General features: G+C 36.6%; 1 pseudogene across 1 annotated transcript; it reads left to right on the top strand.

Annotated features, from left to right (window-relative positions):
- The first annotated feature begins 556 nt into the window (after positions 1 to 556).
- On the top strand, positions 557 to 17279 carry LOC115966454 (annotated as a pseudogene). The gene is made up of 8 exons (XR_004086386.1): positions 557 to 1452; positions 9956 to 10572; positions 12021 to 12125; positions 13089 to 13146; positions 14246 to 14720; positions 15420 to 15569; positions 16012 to 16457; positions 16606 to 17279. The product of XR_004086386.1 is annotated as an uncharacterized LOC115966454 (transcript).
- The last annotated feature ends 594 nt before the right edge of the window (positions 17280 to 17873 follow it).

Genomic DNA, 17873 nt, shown 5'->3' with positions numbered 1-17873 from the left:
CCAAAATGTGGACGACCTCAGAATAGGGGAGCAGCTGATAGTCCCGATCATAACTTCGTCCATATAAAGACAAGGCTGACCTCGAGATTAACCTAGCCCCTGGTAAACTACCTAGCAAGGACGAGGCCATCATCCCTCAATCAATAACAAGACGTTACAAGGAAAGTAATAAACCTTCGTACCATTGAAGACAAATCTCTCCATTAACAACCTCCAGGGACGTTACAGATTCAGACTCGATACCAACATTAAGGCAGAACCAACGGCTAGAAGGAAAGCACCTATATATGCATATTCTCGAGACCTAACAAAAGGTACAAAAAATCTAGTTTTACAGTGATTGATATTCTTTTCTAGCCATTCTAACTTTAGCATCTGAGGTCCTGTGGCCGGCACCACACCGGTGACCCACACTTTTTCCTTTCACACTCTATTACTTTAGGGTCTGATTGGCATAGGACGATTCAGTCTGGACGAGCATTCTGACTGAGGATCTTGAGCATCATCAATATCAATAAATAATTGTATTCTTGTCTTCCAATAGTATTGGTCCAATACTAAAAGCTCAAACTGAATATCAATTGCACATTGTATTTCTATTGTTTTGCACATTTTCATAGGCATCTACGATAATCAAAAGAAAGGCCAGAGAAAGTTTAGATAAAATATCTGTTGAAGCAGACAATGGAGTTGATGTCCATTCCATCCTCGAGTATTAGTCACCTCATACCAATGGTAGAGCTTGAAAAGCTATTAACAAAACGAGACGACAGGCTCATGATCAAGGTCTTCATAATGAAGCAACCATCTTACTCTAAGGTTAGTGCCTTCATTGAATCACTTAATTCCTCCTCCATCAGCATTGTATCCAATTCATTGACCTCCCTTCTGAAGACAAACCCACCACTTCTTTCGATTTCTTTTCATTTATAGAAAGCAAAAAACCCCAACTCAAAGTTGTTCTTTCCAAGCTTACTCTTGTCTAGTCAAGCTCCAATACATCTCGAGTAGCTACAAATGTCTTGGACATGTTCTGTACACCGATGATAGATGTGGCTAATGAATTTGGTATCCCTACATACATATACTATGCCTTGGGTGCTAATTTTCTTGGTCTCATTTTTCATATTCAAACCCTTCATGATGAACAAAACCAGGACATTGTTGCTTACAAAGACTCGGACACTAAGCTTGTTATGCCAAGTTTTTTTCAACAAAGTCCCAGCTAAGGTCTTCCCTTATGGACTTTTTGATAACTCCATTTTTTTTATTAACCAAGTAAGGCAATTCAAAGAAGCAAAGGGTATTATTATAAATACATTAATGGAACTTGAACCCTTCGCAATAGACCCCTATTTTAATGCCAATACACCACAATTTTACCCTATGGGACCTATAATGAACCTGAAGGGCGAAACCCATGAGACCCAAGAGCCCCAAAATGGTTTTGATGTCATGAAGTGGCTTGACAATTGTAGAGGGCTCTTTTTACGTTTCTTTTTCTAAGAAGGAAGTCGGGCCTGGCGCTTTGCAGAATGGGCTTTAAAGTACCATTTTACCGCTGCCAATTTGTGCGCAAACATTGAGTCCAAGTACAAGGGAAGACTCTGCAAAGTGGGTGTATCCTCTCTTTCTGCTGCAGAAGGAACTTTTCTCTAGTTTCTGCCACAGGACTAACTTTTCTGCTATGCGGTAAAATTTCCTATTGTGCGATAAAACCGTCTGTTGTGCAGTAAAGCTTTCTACGGTGCAGTAGAGCTTTCTACTATGCATTAAAGCCTTCTGTTGTGAAGTAAAGTTGTCTGCTGTGCATTAAAGTTGTTTGCTGTTCATTAGAGCCTTCTGATGTGCAATAAAGCTGTCTGCTGTGCATTAAAGCCTTTTGTCGTGCAGTAAAGCCTTTTGAAATATGAATGACTACTGTTCATTTTTTACTGCAAAAATAATTTTCTACTTCCTGCACATAAACAAATCTAAAACCCAAAGAAAATACCAATCAAGCAAATGTTAGCTTACATGCGTTAGCATATTCTCAAATATATACATACACATATTGGTAAATATACTTATAAGTATTAACATATACATCTATAAAATATATTTTGCAGAAAATGAGAAACAAGATATATGTAAATATATACTTATGGCAGGATAATGATTAGTTTATGTTAAAAATAAAACACGTAATAACAAATAAAGATAAAAGCTTCAGCAAAAAAGGTTTAGCTAGTATAATAGCTAACACGGTAAATATAAGGAAAATGTGTTATAGCAGAATAACTAGTACAACAAGTAAAGATACCACAGCAAGACAACTGATGCAACAAACGTGATAAAAACGTGCTACAGCAAAATGACTAAATATAGCAGATATAATTTATAATGAGAGAAATCAAATATATTTGCAATCAAAATCAAGTATTGAATTTTTCCATAGAATAAGTAAACCAAGAAGGAACCTAAACCCCAACTTGAACAACCTTGTCATAGGCTTTTGCCATCAAAGTTGTGCATTTTGGAGAATAGGCCTAAATGGCTGCTAACTATTACTTTTGAGGACTTCAAAGAGTGGGTTTTCTAAGAGAGAGGGAAAAGATGGTCTATTGATGCATGCCCCTATTCCTGCCGTGTTTTCTCTCTTTGTTTTACCGCTTTATTTCTTTTTTTCCTTCTCTCCGTTCTTTTACTCTTAGTTTCTTACTACTCTCTTGCCGTGGGTTGTTCCCCCTTTAGTCTTTTCTTTTCTTGGGTCCTTCTCTCTAGGTGCTTACTACTCTCTTACCATGGGTTTCCCCCCTTAAGTGCTTCCCCCTTGTTGGGTCTCTCCCCCATTGGGTCTCCTCTTTGGTGTTTTTTTCTCTTCCATGTTTTTTCTCCCCCTTTTTCTGCCATGGTTACCTCTTCCCATTATAGCGAACCCATTCAATGGGATTTTCCCTTTTACCTCCATTTAAACTAACATTTATTTGATGGGTATTTTCTTTGGACTTTAGATTTGTTTATGTGCAGGAAGCAGAAAAGTACTTCTGCAATAAAAATGAAGAGTAGTCATTCACATTGCAAAAGGTTTTACTGCGGCAGAAGGCTTTAAAGCATAGCAGACAGCTTTAAAGCACAACAGACCGCTTCAATGCACAGCAGAAAGTTTTACTACATAGCGAGAAGCTTTATTGCACAGAAGGAAGCCTTATCGCACAGCAGAAAGTTTTGCTACATAGCAAAAAAGTCAGTCTTGTGGCAGAAACTGGAGAAAAGTTCCTTTTACGGCAGAAACTGTGGAAAAGTTACTTCTGCGACAAAAACAGAGGATAAGCACCATGTTCTTCCCGCCGTAAGCATGCTCCTGGCAGACAAGACATAGTTTGCGCACAAGCCGGACCAAATTGAGTAGCAGTTGGACCAGTTTTAACTCCCTTACTCAGAATACTTAGGCCCAATACTGCAGGAGGCTGTCCAGCCCACTTTAACCACAAAAAGGCCCACTACAAAGTCTTACGAAGAGCATTTATTTTCTGCTGTAGTGCTTGTTGGTTCACTTTTATGTATGTTTTTGCCGGAGTGCTCATAGGCCTTCCCTTCTTGCTTCCTTTCTTTGCTTCGTTTACATTTGCTGCAACAAGGGTGGTAGAATTTCTTCTCATGGATTCGTTGCTGCATAGACTTTATATCGTGTGAGAAGTTTACTCTCCAATTGCTAGTTGATGCTTCATATCAAAAAGTTTGAAGTTGCTCAGATCAAGTGGCGAATGAATGTATACTTGCTAAAATGCCACAATCAATACTTATTGATACTCTAAGCACTTTGCGGAAGCCTTTCCAAATTTGTTGCAGAATAGGCCTTAGCCCCCCAACATGCGAGATAGCTAGATGAGTCTTTAGCTTGTTGAAGAAGGCTTTTTGTATTTTCTGTAGAATGAGACAGCCCTTGGTATATGAGAATGAGTCTTTAGCTTTCTGTAGAAGGCTTTCCAAATTTTGTTGCAAAATGAGATAGCCCCCAGTATACGAGATTAAGCCCTTAGCTTTCAGCAGAAGGCTTCCCATATTTGTTGTAGAATGAGCTTTAGCCCCCAACATGTGAGACAATTGGATGTGCTTGATATCACCTTCTCTTGGGGTTGACACTCCATCATGTGGTTCATGCATTCTTCAGTAAAAAATATTAGATGCCATGGATCTACAAGTTGCCATATTGTAGAAATTCTTTGTTGCTAGAAATTTTGGGAAAGAGCTACTTCCCAAGCATGTTTTGGCTTTGTTCCATTGCAAGCACAATTGCTTCCCATGTATTTTCTGCTACATATGATTGTGGGTATAGCTTTTTTGCAGATTCTTTCCAAAGACTTATGATCATGGCTCCTTTATGGGTTTGATTGAGTGTAGCCCCCATTATGGGCTTTTGCCAAGATCTCACAACCATGGTTCCTTTGCTAGCTTCTAGCCAAGAATTCATAACCATGACCCTTTTGCTGGCTTTTGCTACTAAGACCCATATTCCTTGGATTTCTTCTTTGTTTGCTTTGAGTATGGGTATATCTAAATGGAGCTTGCTGCATCTCTTGCTTCATGGTTGGCTAGTAATAGCCAAGAGCATAGGCTTCTAATGTAGAATATTCCCATGATGTACCAACATCTTCCTGGGACAGCATGCTTCTTTATTCCTGTGGCAGAATGTCCTTATAGCAGAACACCTTCAATAAAAACCATGTAATAGTTTTCTGTAGCAAAAAGATAAGCAACTCTATTCATGGCAGAATGTGTGCGAGCAATTGTTTCTACCATTTCCCTCTTGTACACAAGCTAAAAGAAGGAGATTTGAGTTTGCCACTATTGCAAAGTTCTTCTAGGATGAGACATGGGTATCAATGAGCTTCATGACTTGAAAAATAATGGTGCAGTTGTGTAGTACAAGGGATCTGATACATTCTTTCTTAGAAATATCATAAAGATCATGATCATTAATGCCACTCTAGGCATAAATCCTCTGAGGTGATTCAAAGAAAACTTCTTAACTCTTCAAGGTTGTTGAATTGGTTTGCTAGACCCGATAATGGACAAAGAGCAGTTTGCAAGTAGCTTGTAGATTTGGGCTTCTCGATGGAGAGTACGCAGTATCTAAGTGATTGACTTCATTCCAATGCCTGGATTTAATTTGGATACTTCACCACCCTGTCACATGCCTTCAATGTATTCTTTAGTTGAAAGCAGATGTTTCGACATCGCCGAATTGATTACTTCTCCCTCCTCCCTTCATTGATACTAATATATTTGCTAATTTAGTAGCAAAAGATTGCTCTAGCAAAAGTGAACATGAAAGGCTTTGTATGCACCTCTCTTGCTTTGAGAACAAGTCTCAAATCTGTTGAATAAGATCTAGACTCGAATTTCTTGCTATAGCAGAATTGTTTAGTACCCTTTCACACATCTTCACACTGTTAGTGTTCCCATGAATTCTTAATGGGGCAATGATCACTTTCGTTCTAGATGAAAATCATGTTGGATTTGTGATTGCACTTAGAAAGTTCAAGAATTCAATACTGAATTTTGTGGTAGGATATTCTGTGAAAAGACCTGCTAGAATTTAATACAAAATTCTGCTACAAACATTTTGCTGTATCTTTCTTCATGGTGGGCCAGTAGTAACCCGTTTGTAGCAGGCATCTATACAACTTTTTCTTCCCCTGGTGTTCCCCATACTCTCTTCCGTGTACTTCCTTTATCATCTCTCTTGCTTCATCGAGACCCAAATATCGTAACGGGTCCCCATCATACCTTTTCTTGAAAAGGACTCCATTATACAAAAAGTAGCGCATTACCAGCCTCTCAAGCTCGTATCTTTCACTATGCCTTTTATGGCAGAATGCCTTCTGTGAAGTACTGCGTGATTGTACTTATCAAGTCTTCTCTGACGAACACAATGTAACTTTCTTCTTTGTCTGCTGCAAGCTGGCAGGTTCCACATTGGGTTTGGACTTGATTTGTGTCTTTACCCATACTTGGCCAATAGAAACCCCCCCTTTGAAGTCTAGGGTAGAGGTTGACTTCTCCGTAGGATCCGCAAGTCTTATCATATACTTCTTTTAACTTTCTTTAGGCCTCCTCCTACCCTGCGCACCTGGACAAGACCCCACCTGGCATCCTGACAATTCCCCTCTTACCAGGGCATAGTCCTTCAACATCTTCAGTTTTGCGGTGTCTTCTTCCCCCATCAGGGCCTCCCTTATGGGAATCCTCCAATCTCCTTCACATTGCTTCTCCTGGAACCTTTCTTTCAACATCTCAATAATAAACTCTTTCCTCTTGCTGACTTCTATCTTGGTGCTATCTCGTTCGAAAATTATTTGTGAGCCTAATGCGGCCAACGCATCCGCAAACTGGTTTTCGTTCCTTAGAGTATGTTCTATTTCGAAGGCTGAGAACTTTTCCTCCATCTTCTGGGCCATTGCTCTGTATGGGGTTAGGTTAGGTTCCTTTAAGGAGAAGCTCCCTTTGGTCTGGCAGACCACTAGGTTCGAATCACCCATTACTCTTAAATGCTTGATTCCCTTTTCGAGGGCCGTGGCTAGCCCGGTTAGATAGGCTTCATATTCTACCATGTTGTTTGAATAGGAAAATTCTTACCTGAATGATAGTGCCACGGCCTTGTCTTCTTCATGATACAAAATGACTCCTACTCCTCCTGATTGGGTAGTAGAAGACCCATCAAACTTCATCACTCATTGCTCTCTGACTTCTTTTGTCATAGCCACCTCTCCTAGGACTTCATCATCCAGTGGGAATTCTTCTTCTCCTGGGAATTGCGCCAACAAGTTTGCTATAGCTTGGCTCTTTACTGCTTTGGGCGTTCCCATTTTCAAGTCATATTGTGACAATTGTAGCAACTACTGGGATATTCTGCCGATGAATAATTTGCATTCTTAGGATTCTGCTACGAAATATTCTGCCAATGAACATTCTGCATTTCTGGGATTCTGCTTTGAAATATTCTGCCACTGAACATTCTAGAATTCAACAAATTCTGCTATAAATAATCTGCAGAGAGATCTACATTCTAGCTTCTGAAATTTTCTACTATAAAATATTCTACAAACAAACATTCTGCATTTCTGAAATTCAGCAAATTCTGCCAAAGGATCTGTACTTTTTGCTACGAAATTTCTGCGGAGGGACATTTTACACTTATAGAAAAGTCTACTGAAGGATACTTCGTAGAGGAAATTGTGATTTGCTATAGTATAGTAATGATGAAAGTTTTGACTGCTATAGCTTCATTTTTTTTGTTTATAGCTTTTGGTTCTTGAGAGGAAGTAGAGCTAGAATCACTAGCTTGAAAAAAATGACTAAAACCTCAAGAGGGAATGAAGGGATTTTTCTCTTCTAAATGTTGGACCCGAAGGTGGAGATGGAGAGAGTTTAGAAAGCTTCTAGTGCTTCCTTAAAAGAAATGAGAGCAAAAAGTGGTGGAAGTTTTGGTTTTGCATGTTTGAATAAGTGGCTTGCCACATGTCTCACATGCATGATAAGGAGAACAAGCGGCATCTAAAGGATAGGACCAAGTATTGTAAAGGCCTTTTATTGTAGAGTTCTCAGGATATTTCTGTTGTAGAACTCTATGGTGTTGTAGTGATATTTTGCTATTGCATTTTGATGCAATGCCATTGAAATTTGCTATGGTATTGTGGTATTCTACCACAAAATCCTGTTGCAATATTCTGCCATAGCACTTTGCTCATGATACTGCTCTATTTTAACGTTGCTGTGTTCTGCTACAGTACTGTCCTGCTATTATGTTATTGCAATATTCTACCATAGAATTCCACAACACCATTTTGTTGTAATGTTGACGTGATATTTCGCCATAGAATTCTACTATAGGACTGCTATGACGTTTTGGATACTTTCCTGAGAGTATAGCTTAGACGGTTTAAGAATATCTGCATGTCTTGCTTTGGTAAGGACTTGGAAATATGTTTGCGAGGGAGAAATATCTCATTCTCTCCATCTTGATCCCAACTCCCCAGTGAAGTCACCAAAATGTAGAGGGCTCTTTTTACGTTTCTTTTTCTAAGAAGGAAGTCGAGCCTAACAGTCTGCAGAATGGGCTTCAAACCATTTTGCCTCTACCAGTTTGTGTGCAAACATTGAGTCCAAGTCCAAGGGAAGACTCTACAAAGTGGGCTTATCCTCTATTTTTGCTGCAGAAGGAACATTTCTCCAGTTTCTGCCATAGAACTGACATTTTTGCTATGCGGTAACACTTCCTGCTATGCGATAAAACCATCTGCTGTGTAGTAAAGCTTTCTACGGTGCAGTAAAGCTTTCTGCGGTGCAGTAAAGCTTTCTGCGGTGCAGTAAAGCTTTCTATTGTGCATTAAAGCCTTCTACTGTGCAGTAAAGTTGTCTGTTGTGCATTAAAGCTGTCTGCTGTGCATTAAAATTGTCTGCTGTGCATTAAAGTCTTCTGATGTGCAGTAAAGTTGTTTGCTGTGCATTAAAGCTGCTTGCTGTGCATTAAAGCTTTTTGTCGTGCAGTAAAACCTTTTGCAATGTAAATGACTACTCTTCATTTTTTACTGCAAAAATACATTTCTACTTCTTGCACATAAACAAATCTAAAATTCAAAGAAAATACCAATTAAGCAAATGTTAGCTTACATGGGTTAGCATATTCTCAAATATATACATACACATATTAGTAAATATACTTATACGTATTCACATATACATCTATAAAATATATTTTGCAGAAAATGAGAAACAAGATATATGTATATATGTACTTATGGCAGGATAATGAATAGTTTGTGTCAAAAGTAAAACACATAATAACAAATAAAGATGAAAGCTTCAGTAGAAAAGGTTTAGCTAGTATAATAGCTAACACGGTAAATATAATGAGAAGGTGCTATAGCAGAATAACTAGTACAACAAGTAAAGATACTACAGTAGGACAATTGATGCAGCAAACGTGATAAAAACGTGCTACAGTAAAATGACTAAATACAACAGATATAATTTATAATGAGAGAAATCAAATATATTTGCAATCAAAATCAAGTATTGATTCTTTCCATAGAATAAGTAAACCAAGAAGGAACCCAAACCCCAGCTTGAACAAACCTTGTCATAGGCTTTTGCCATCAAAGTTCTGCATTTTGGAGAATAGGCCTAAATGGTTGCTAACTATTACTTTTGGGACTTCAAAGAGTGGGTTTTCTAAGAGGGAGGGAAAAGATGATCTATTGATGCATACCCCTATTCCTGCCGTGTTTTCTCTCTTCGTTTTACCGGTTTATTTCTTTCTTTCTTTCTCTCCGTTCTTTTACTTTTAGTTTCTTACTACTCTCTTGTTATGGGGTGTTCCCCCTTTGGTCTTTTCTTTTCCTGGGTCCTTCTCTCTGGATGCTTACTACTCTTTGACCATGGGTTTCCCCTCCTAAGTGCTTCCCCCCCGTTGTGTCTCTCCCCTATTGGGTCTCCCCTTCGGTGTTTTTTTCTCTTCCGTGTTTTTTCTCCCCCTTTTTCTGCCATGGTTATCTCTTCCTTTTATAGCGAACTGATTTAATGGGATTTCTCCCTTTGACCCTTAGGGCTTTACCAACTATTTTTGGTTAGTTCTATTTTGTTCTACTGCGTGTTTTTGTCTTATTTCTTCACACATTTCCTATTATGTTTGTCATTTCCTTCGGTTTGGCTTTTCTTTCCTTCACGTAATTCCTGCTGCTGACACTTCCTGCTATTCCTTGTTTCCTTTCATCGTGCTTTTTCATATAGTTTTCACACTTATCCTTTTATACAAAAGGACTTGGGGTTTTGTGGGCCAAATAATGTTGACTAGATCAAAAGAGTCTTAGGCCCAATTTGTCTTGATTTGTTGTCGAAAAACTGTATTCTGCGGTAGATCTGTATTCTACTGCAGATTTGTAATTTGCTACAGATCTACGTTTTGCTGTAGATCGCTTTCCCTTGCACTTCTTTCTCTGGACCTTTCTTGCTCTTCGGTCTTCTTGGTGGGTCTTTGGGCCTTGATTTTAATTGGGCTTTCTTCCTTATGGGCTTTTGGATATGGATTTGCAAAAATGGGCATCAACAACGATCAGCCTCTATCATTGTGGTATTCTTATGCTTTGGTAGCATGGGAAGCTTTGAAAAAGACCAAGTTAAAGAGATAGCATATGCATTAGAGCATAGTGGCCGTCGTTTCCTATGGTCCCTGCATAAGCCACCACCAAGTGGTGGGATTGCAAGTCCAAGTGATTACATGACCCTTGAGGAAATTCTGCCACAAGGGTTCATCGAACGAACACAAGTTATTGGTAAGGTTATTGGGTGGGCTTCACAAGTGGCAACCTTGGCCCACTCAGCAATCGGAGGGTTTGTTTCACATTGTGGGTGGAATTCTATGTTGGAGAGCCTTTGGTTTGGTGTGCCTATTGCTGCTTGGCCAATGTGTGCTAAACAACAAATTAATGCTTTCGAGATGGTGAAAGAGTTGGGATTAGCTATTGAGGTTAAAATGGATTATGATAATAGTAAGCAAATTACTGTAATAGCTAAGGAGATAGAGAGAGGAATATATATTAAATATATTAAATAATAATTAATTTTATTTCAAATTTATTATTACCTATTGTTAATTTCATACTAAATAGTTATAAACTTACTATATATTTGGTTTCATTATTTTACTTTTCTAGATATAAGATCCTCTTTGTTAAATTTTGGTATTTTTTTTTTAATAGAAGATGTAAACTACTAAAAACTTACATAAATTATTTAAAAAGATGTCACATATTTTTACATATTTATTACTATTAGTTTATGAGTATATGAAAAAAAAAATTATTATTTATATAATTTAAAAATTATTAATTAAATTAAATTTTATATGATGCCATCGATTTAACCACTGGTTTGGCCCTAGTCGGACCATAAAACCAATAACAAGTCCTTTTTTTGTTTTTGTTTTTTTAATTGTACCATTTTCTAAAACAATGAGTTTACTACAATTTCCCCTATAATCAAACTATTACATAAATTTAACAAAATAAAATTTGGACTTGCCCACATTGCTAACTTATAAATTTTGGATTTCTTACTCTTTTTTTTTTCCATATACTTTAGCCTCGTAGCTTGAAATTCTCGGTCCGTCCTTACTATTAAGACAATTACTAATAAATCATATAAAGAAACTTTTAAACACCACATTCATATTTCTCCCAAAAAAAAAAAAAAACCACTTTCATATGAAATGTAAAAAACTTTCAAAAAAATTAATTATTTCATCATTTTCTCAAAAAATATTTATAAAATTAGTTTTTAAATTAATACACTTAGGACATCAATTAATATATCCCTTATTTATTTCATTCAGCTTCCATCGGCATACAAACTTCAGCTTCAAACCGTGAGCCGTATAGAAACCAAAAACCCCAAAGTTTGTCTTTCACAATACACCCAAAATAAACTTTAGTCAATGACTTACTTTTGCCCTTGGAATATAATATTTATATTGCTCTTGGAAAAAGTCAGTCTTTTTTTTATTTTATTTTTTTGAGATGAAGGCAAATTAAAGTCAGTCAATGATTAAAGTTAGAAAGTCAGTCAATGATAAAGTTAGAAACTAGAAACCCGAAAGAAACTAAATTTTACTTTCACGTAGCATCCTAGAATATTATCCTATTCACTTACTATAATATATGAAGTTTATTCTATTTTAAAATTTCACTACCTCACATTTCTTACCCAATCATTTATGTATTTATTTTATATGTATATGATTACCTTTTTTTCTTTTTTCTTTTTTTTGAGAAGCATGTATATGATTACTTTACTGAGTTAAAAAAAAAAAAAAAGAATTGCCTTCGAACAGGCGCATGAGTGGCTATGTTAGTGTGTGTATATATATAGTCATCCTCCGTTGCTTTAGCTGTGCAATCTGCAACCACATACTTGATACATGTGTTGTGAAATTCACTTAACTTAATACTCCGGCTAATGCATTACGTTTTCTGTTGAAGGCTTGAAGCACTCGTCAGACTCAACCATCAAAATCCTGCTGCTTTTGCCTGGGTGTCTAAGACACAGAAAGTAACAGAGTCCAATTTACAACGCCTTTCTCACTGGTAAGTTATAACTTCTTATTTGTAATTTTGTCATATTCATCGTGATCTAAAAGTGGAAGACTATGATCAGTGCTTCTCTGTTATTTGAGTAACATTTTTCTTTTTATTTTATGATTTGTTTGCAGCTATTTTTCGGTTGTTCATTTTTCTTTAAAAATTGGAAACGAACACTTTTTTTCTATTTCTAGTTTTGTACATTAAGCAAATAAGCTAAAAAGCTAAAAACAAAGCAGGAGCCGATCTTTCTTGTTGCATGTGGCAGGACCTGTTTGTGAAGATCTATATCTAATCCCAAAATTTGGGAAGTAAAACTTGGTGGTTGTTGTTGTTGTTGTTTTTTAATTTCATTACGACACAGTTTGTTCAGGCCATATATGATGTTTGCATTCTCATTCAACTAGAAAGAACGAGGCTATAATGATTCTCCAGTTATTGTGTTCTTAGTGTAACTAGGTTCAACCGTTCGAGTTGTGCTGCCACTTCCCTGTACTACTAGTTGAAAACTTCAGAGCCAAAACCTTTAGTGAATTATGGCCTAAGAAATTGGACTAAGATAAGGAACAACTTTAAAAAGAATCTGGAAAACCAGAATATATTACTTTGAATCCATTAAGAGAATTTAAGCCCAAGTCTTGAGATTGTCTTATTGTAAAAATTGAGAGCTAGCTCTGAAAAGTATTAGTTGATTGTAATGTAGCCCAAGTATAGTCACAGGTCAATGAATTTACTTTTTATGTGATGAAGATGTAGCTTGATTACGAAGATTAAGAAACGAAAGTCTTCTTATGTGGCTATACCTTTGGACTCATTTTCTTGAGCTTGTTTACCATAATTCTGAGTCGAATTAAAACAGTTAGACCCAAATCAATTGCATGCTTATATGCACAGGCGTGCATACTCACACACACACACAGGCGCACATGTGCTTCATTTATGTCTCATATGATTTTATTTTTATGACAGTCAAACGAAGATGCCTCCTAAAAGAAGAGGAGAGATAGAGGTGACTACAGAGGAGATGGTGAATTCATCGCCTCCAACTTGTTTTCAATCTTCTTCTCCCTCGAGTTGCAAACCTGCTCTTGGACCTCAAATCAATCTAACAAGACAGAAATCATATTCCTTTGAGGGGTCAAGCTTTCATCAGCTGCAGCCTATATGTAATCTAACTCCAGCAATCAACTCTCTGCACTGCCTTCCTCTAATAGAATAAATCTTAGGACTTCAATTCCAGGACCCAGTATTGGAGCCATGCCAATGGAAGAAGACATTTGTCTGGATGCTGAGGGATTAAGTACTCAAACACCTAGTGGATCACAAATTGAATGTGCAACACCCAATAGAGAATTGCCATATCTAATTCTTTGTGACGGTAAGTATCACTATTTGTGGAGTAATATTTGCAGAAAGCTCTGTACATTGTACCAGAGTAATTGTCCAAATAGTGCTTGCTAGATAGCTTTTGGGTTTTTGCCTGGTCAGAGTCCTATATTAGCCCTCAATGCTAAACACATTCATCATTATTCCAGCTAGGAAACGTTGATGGAACTTGTTTGTGAAGTGTGAACACTAATTGGTATTGGATCATGTATATACTTAAGTTATATCACTTCACCTATCAATAACATATATAAGGAGATGTGATTTGCTGAAAATCTTAAATAATTGCAAGGTCCTATATAACTCATATGAATGATACGATGTACGTCATGTACTTAGTATGTAATTTCAGACCGCCAAGCATGTAGTATCTATTTTGGCTCACATTGTACCATCTTCATTGAGAAAGCTAACTTAAACTTCGAATCTGATTCTGAAACTTTGTCTGTCAAGTGAAAAAGCAGTTAAAAAGGGAAGATGCAGTTACTGCAGTACTTAAATCTCTGATGCATTATCAATAACCTAGGAACTTGTTTAGTGTTTCTGACTAGGAACGTTAAAGTGTTGCCTCCGTAGGCCCAGGTTGTGCACGTGTTTTAGGTTACTCACATATCTGTTTTTCACTGAATGAAGGCCCTTAAATTAGATTGGATCCCTTAGCTTTAAAGCTGATGGAAGGACAAACTGCTCTATTAAATGTACTGAGTTTTGTATGCAGGTTTCCATGAACGTGCCTAAATCATTACACTGCCATTTGCCTCCTTATCTATAGTTCAGAGGTTTTTGCAATCAAAGGAGACTGGAAAGTTGCTAAAGATGTCATTGAAAAATATCCAGTTATTGTTCGTGTTGCGATAACCAGAAAGTGGGAGACAGCTCTGCATATTGCTGCTGCAGCAAAACGCACTGCTTTTGTAAAGGAGCTGATTAAACATATGAACGAAGAGGATCTAGCCTTGAAAAATAAAGATGACAACACTGCTATTTGTTTTGCTGCCGCATCAGGAATTGTGGAAATTGCTGAGGTCATGGTGGAAAAAAACAATAACCTTCCTATGATTCGAGGTAATAAAGGAATGAGACCCATATACATGGCAGCTTTGTTTGGACACAGGAATATGGTGTCATACCTCTATCCTGTTACTAATTTTGGAAGCCTAGCTCGTGAGGAACAAATTAGCCTCTTTCTTGCTACAATTTCAGCTGATTTATACGGTATGATGCACTTATAACTAGATGTTAGTATGGCATGGGATAATCTTCTTTAATAGCCTTACCTTTTTGGCAATTTTGAAATGATTTATCATGCTGTGGCCTCTCACTAGCCATTTCCCTTTTAGAGGGTGCTAATTTTGTCTGTACCAGGCTGATTCTAATTTACTGATAATTAGGATATGAATGTTTGTTTGATGCCCAGGATAAAAAATTTGGGCCACTGAGTGTAACTCTTGTAACCAGTGGAAAGGTAGTAGCATATCTGCATTGCAAGTTAATTCATTCTCTAGTTTGGATTAGATTATTATAAAAAGTCCTCCAAGAATGTTTAGATTTTCAAAAACCATTGTTAAATATATGTAACCAAAGCTACACAACTTAGTCATTTATTTTATTCATTTATCAAGTATTGGTGCATTGCTTTAAGAAGCACCTCATTCTATGTGAAAGCTATATATCATACATACCTTAAACCATAAAATCCTATTACGCCAATTGAATATGTCACTTCTGAGTTATATAAATTAGCATATGAAAATGGGATTCATAAGCTAGCTGTTGAATTTCACACCCCCCCAAAGTACTTCAATAAAATTGCTGCTCTTGAATTTGATATAAGACAATTTCAGCATGCTTTGCATTCACTGCAATGTTTCCTTTACACCTGAATATCTGTAAGTAAACAACTGTGTTGTACAGATCTAGCTTTAAAAATATTGAAAGAGGACAGATCATTAGCCTATGCTCGAGATACAAATGGTGAGACTGCCTTGCATGTTTTGGCTCGAAAGCCTTCAACAATTGCGAACAGAAGTGATCTGGGAATCTGGAAAAGAAGCATAAATTCATGTTAGTTTGTTAAGCGCTTTCTTCTTCTTCCTTTATTTTATTTTATTTTTTGGAATTTTTGAGCCCTCTCAAAATCTCTTGGCAAACAATCCATGCTGACCATGAAAGCTTTGGGCAAATACATTTCGCCTGAGTCTTACTACATATAGGCAAGTAAACTTGATTAGTAAGCCACTCTACACCTTGATTACATGTTCCCTTTGGCATTGAGATGATGGAACATGCCTTAAAAAGTTCAGATGGTATAAAATGCCATATTTGATTCTCCAAGGGCTCATCTATATATCCCCTGAAGTCTCTAGGGACATGCAATTGGTAAAAGTTCTCAACTAAATAGGATGCTATAAATAATTTAATCGTTATTTTAGAATAGACATCTCATTTATTTTATGTCATTTCTGTGTAATTCTATATTTGAATTAACATTAAATTCTACCTATAGGTTTCAAATGGATATATCACAAAGATCTGATGCAGACGTTAGCCCATCAACTAGTCGAAAAACTTTGGGAACATGTTCTACAATTGCAAGATTGGGAGATTTCAAAACTAATTAAAACACCTTCAAAACTACTCTTTGATGCGGCAGAATTAGGCAATGTAGAGTTTCTGATTATCCTTATTCGCGCATATCCTGATCTGATATGGAAAGTTGATCAAAATAATCGAAGTTTGTTTCATACTGCGGTTCTTTATCGTCAGGAGGCCATCTTTAATCTAATATATGAGATTGGAGCAATTAAAGATTTGATAGCAGCATATAAGGATAAAAATAATAATGATAACAATAATATCCTGCATCTAGCTGGAAACTTGGCACCACTTAGTCAACGTCAAATTGTATCAGGAGCTGCACTTCAAATGCAAAGAGAGCTATTGTGGTTTCAGGTAAATAATAACTGTAATCATTTGCCTTCCATTTATTTTGGTTAATTGCAAATAACAGTTTTGAAAGTGATATTTTTGTAATTGCTTGAATTGGAGCTTCTATTGATTATCTTGTATTAGTATAACTTTGATTCAATGTCCATTATAGGCAGTGGAGAAAATTGTGCCACCTTCATATATTAAGATGAAGAATTCAAAAAACCAGACACCCAAGGAGCTATTTTCTGAGGAGCACAAGAAGTTGTTAAAAGAAGGAGAGAAGTGGATGAAGAGCACTGCAACTTCATGCATGCTTGTTGCAACGCTCATTGCCACTGTGGTATTTGCTGCAGTTATTACAGTACCAGGAGGAGAAAATAATAATACAGGCGTTCCTATATTTCTAAGAGAGAAGTAGTTTTTGATTTTTGTCATATCGGATGCAATAGCACTGTTCTCTTCCTCAGCTTCAATAATAATGTTCTTGTCCATTCTTACGTCACGTTATGCAGAAAACGATTTTCTTATATCACTACCCACAAGGTTGATGTTTGGAATCTCGACCCTGTTTATCTCTATTGCTACAATGGTGCTAGCCTATACTGGAGCCATCTTTCTGATCCATGATCATAAATATGTTTGGGTTCCTATCCTTATTGTGTTTCTTGCTTGTGCTACAGTCTCATTATTTGCTTGGCAACATTTTCATCTTTGGGCTGATACAATCCGCTCAACCTATTGGTCTAGGTTTCTCTTTCGGCCATTTAAACATAGGCTTTACAATTGAATTGTCAAATTTGCCGATGTACTTATGGAGATAGTGAATAAAAATCCTTTATCTCACTTTGACCGTTTTAGTTTATGCTTTATAGACCACAATTTGTTTTATGTCTAATATGTGCATATTTTCTTTCAATTTAAATCTTGATTACTTTATAATATTAAAAAAATTGATGTATAGTAAGTTGTAATTAGTGAAACATAAACTGAAACAATCAAAATGGGATAGGATTTTTATTTGGCAACTGCTAGATCTTTAGTTTCCTTAGTTTGTTTCTCTAAATGCAAAATAAAGAATATATTTCTGGTGTGTAGACAATTGTAGGTTTGTTTTTGGTCTTTTATATATATATAGTAAGTTTTTGGACCCCTTAAAACAATATGTTTAACCTAATATTAAGCCAAGTTGATTAACAAGTTTGTTAATTAGATCTAGGTTAAACCAAACCAAATATAAAGTGGAAAAATAAAGAACACACAAATCTGATGACCTAGGAAAACCTAACCAATAAAAAATCTGGGGAGGATTTAATCCATCTATCCTCAAGGTAAAAACAGATCCACTATGAAAGAATTGAAGTTTGTACAATAAGCCTTAGACCACTAACATCCTATTGCTACCTCGAGTAGAAAACTTACTACCATGACCACGTGACA

This window comes from Quercus lobata, chromosome 11 (genome assembly GCF_001633185.2).
Source record: "Quercus lobata isolate SW786 chromosome 11, ValleyOak3.0 Primary Assembly, whole genome shotgun sequence".
Lineage (NCBI taxonomy): Eukaryota > Viridiplantae > Streptophyta > Magnoliopsida > Fagales > Fagaceae > Quercus > Quercus lobata.
This window is presented reverse-complemented; position numbering and strand designations above follow the sequence as displayed.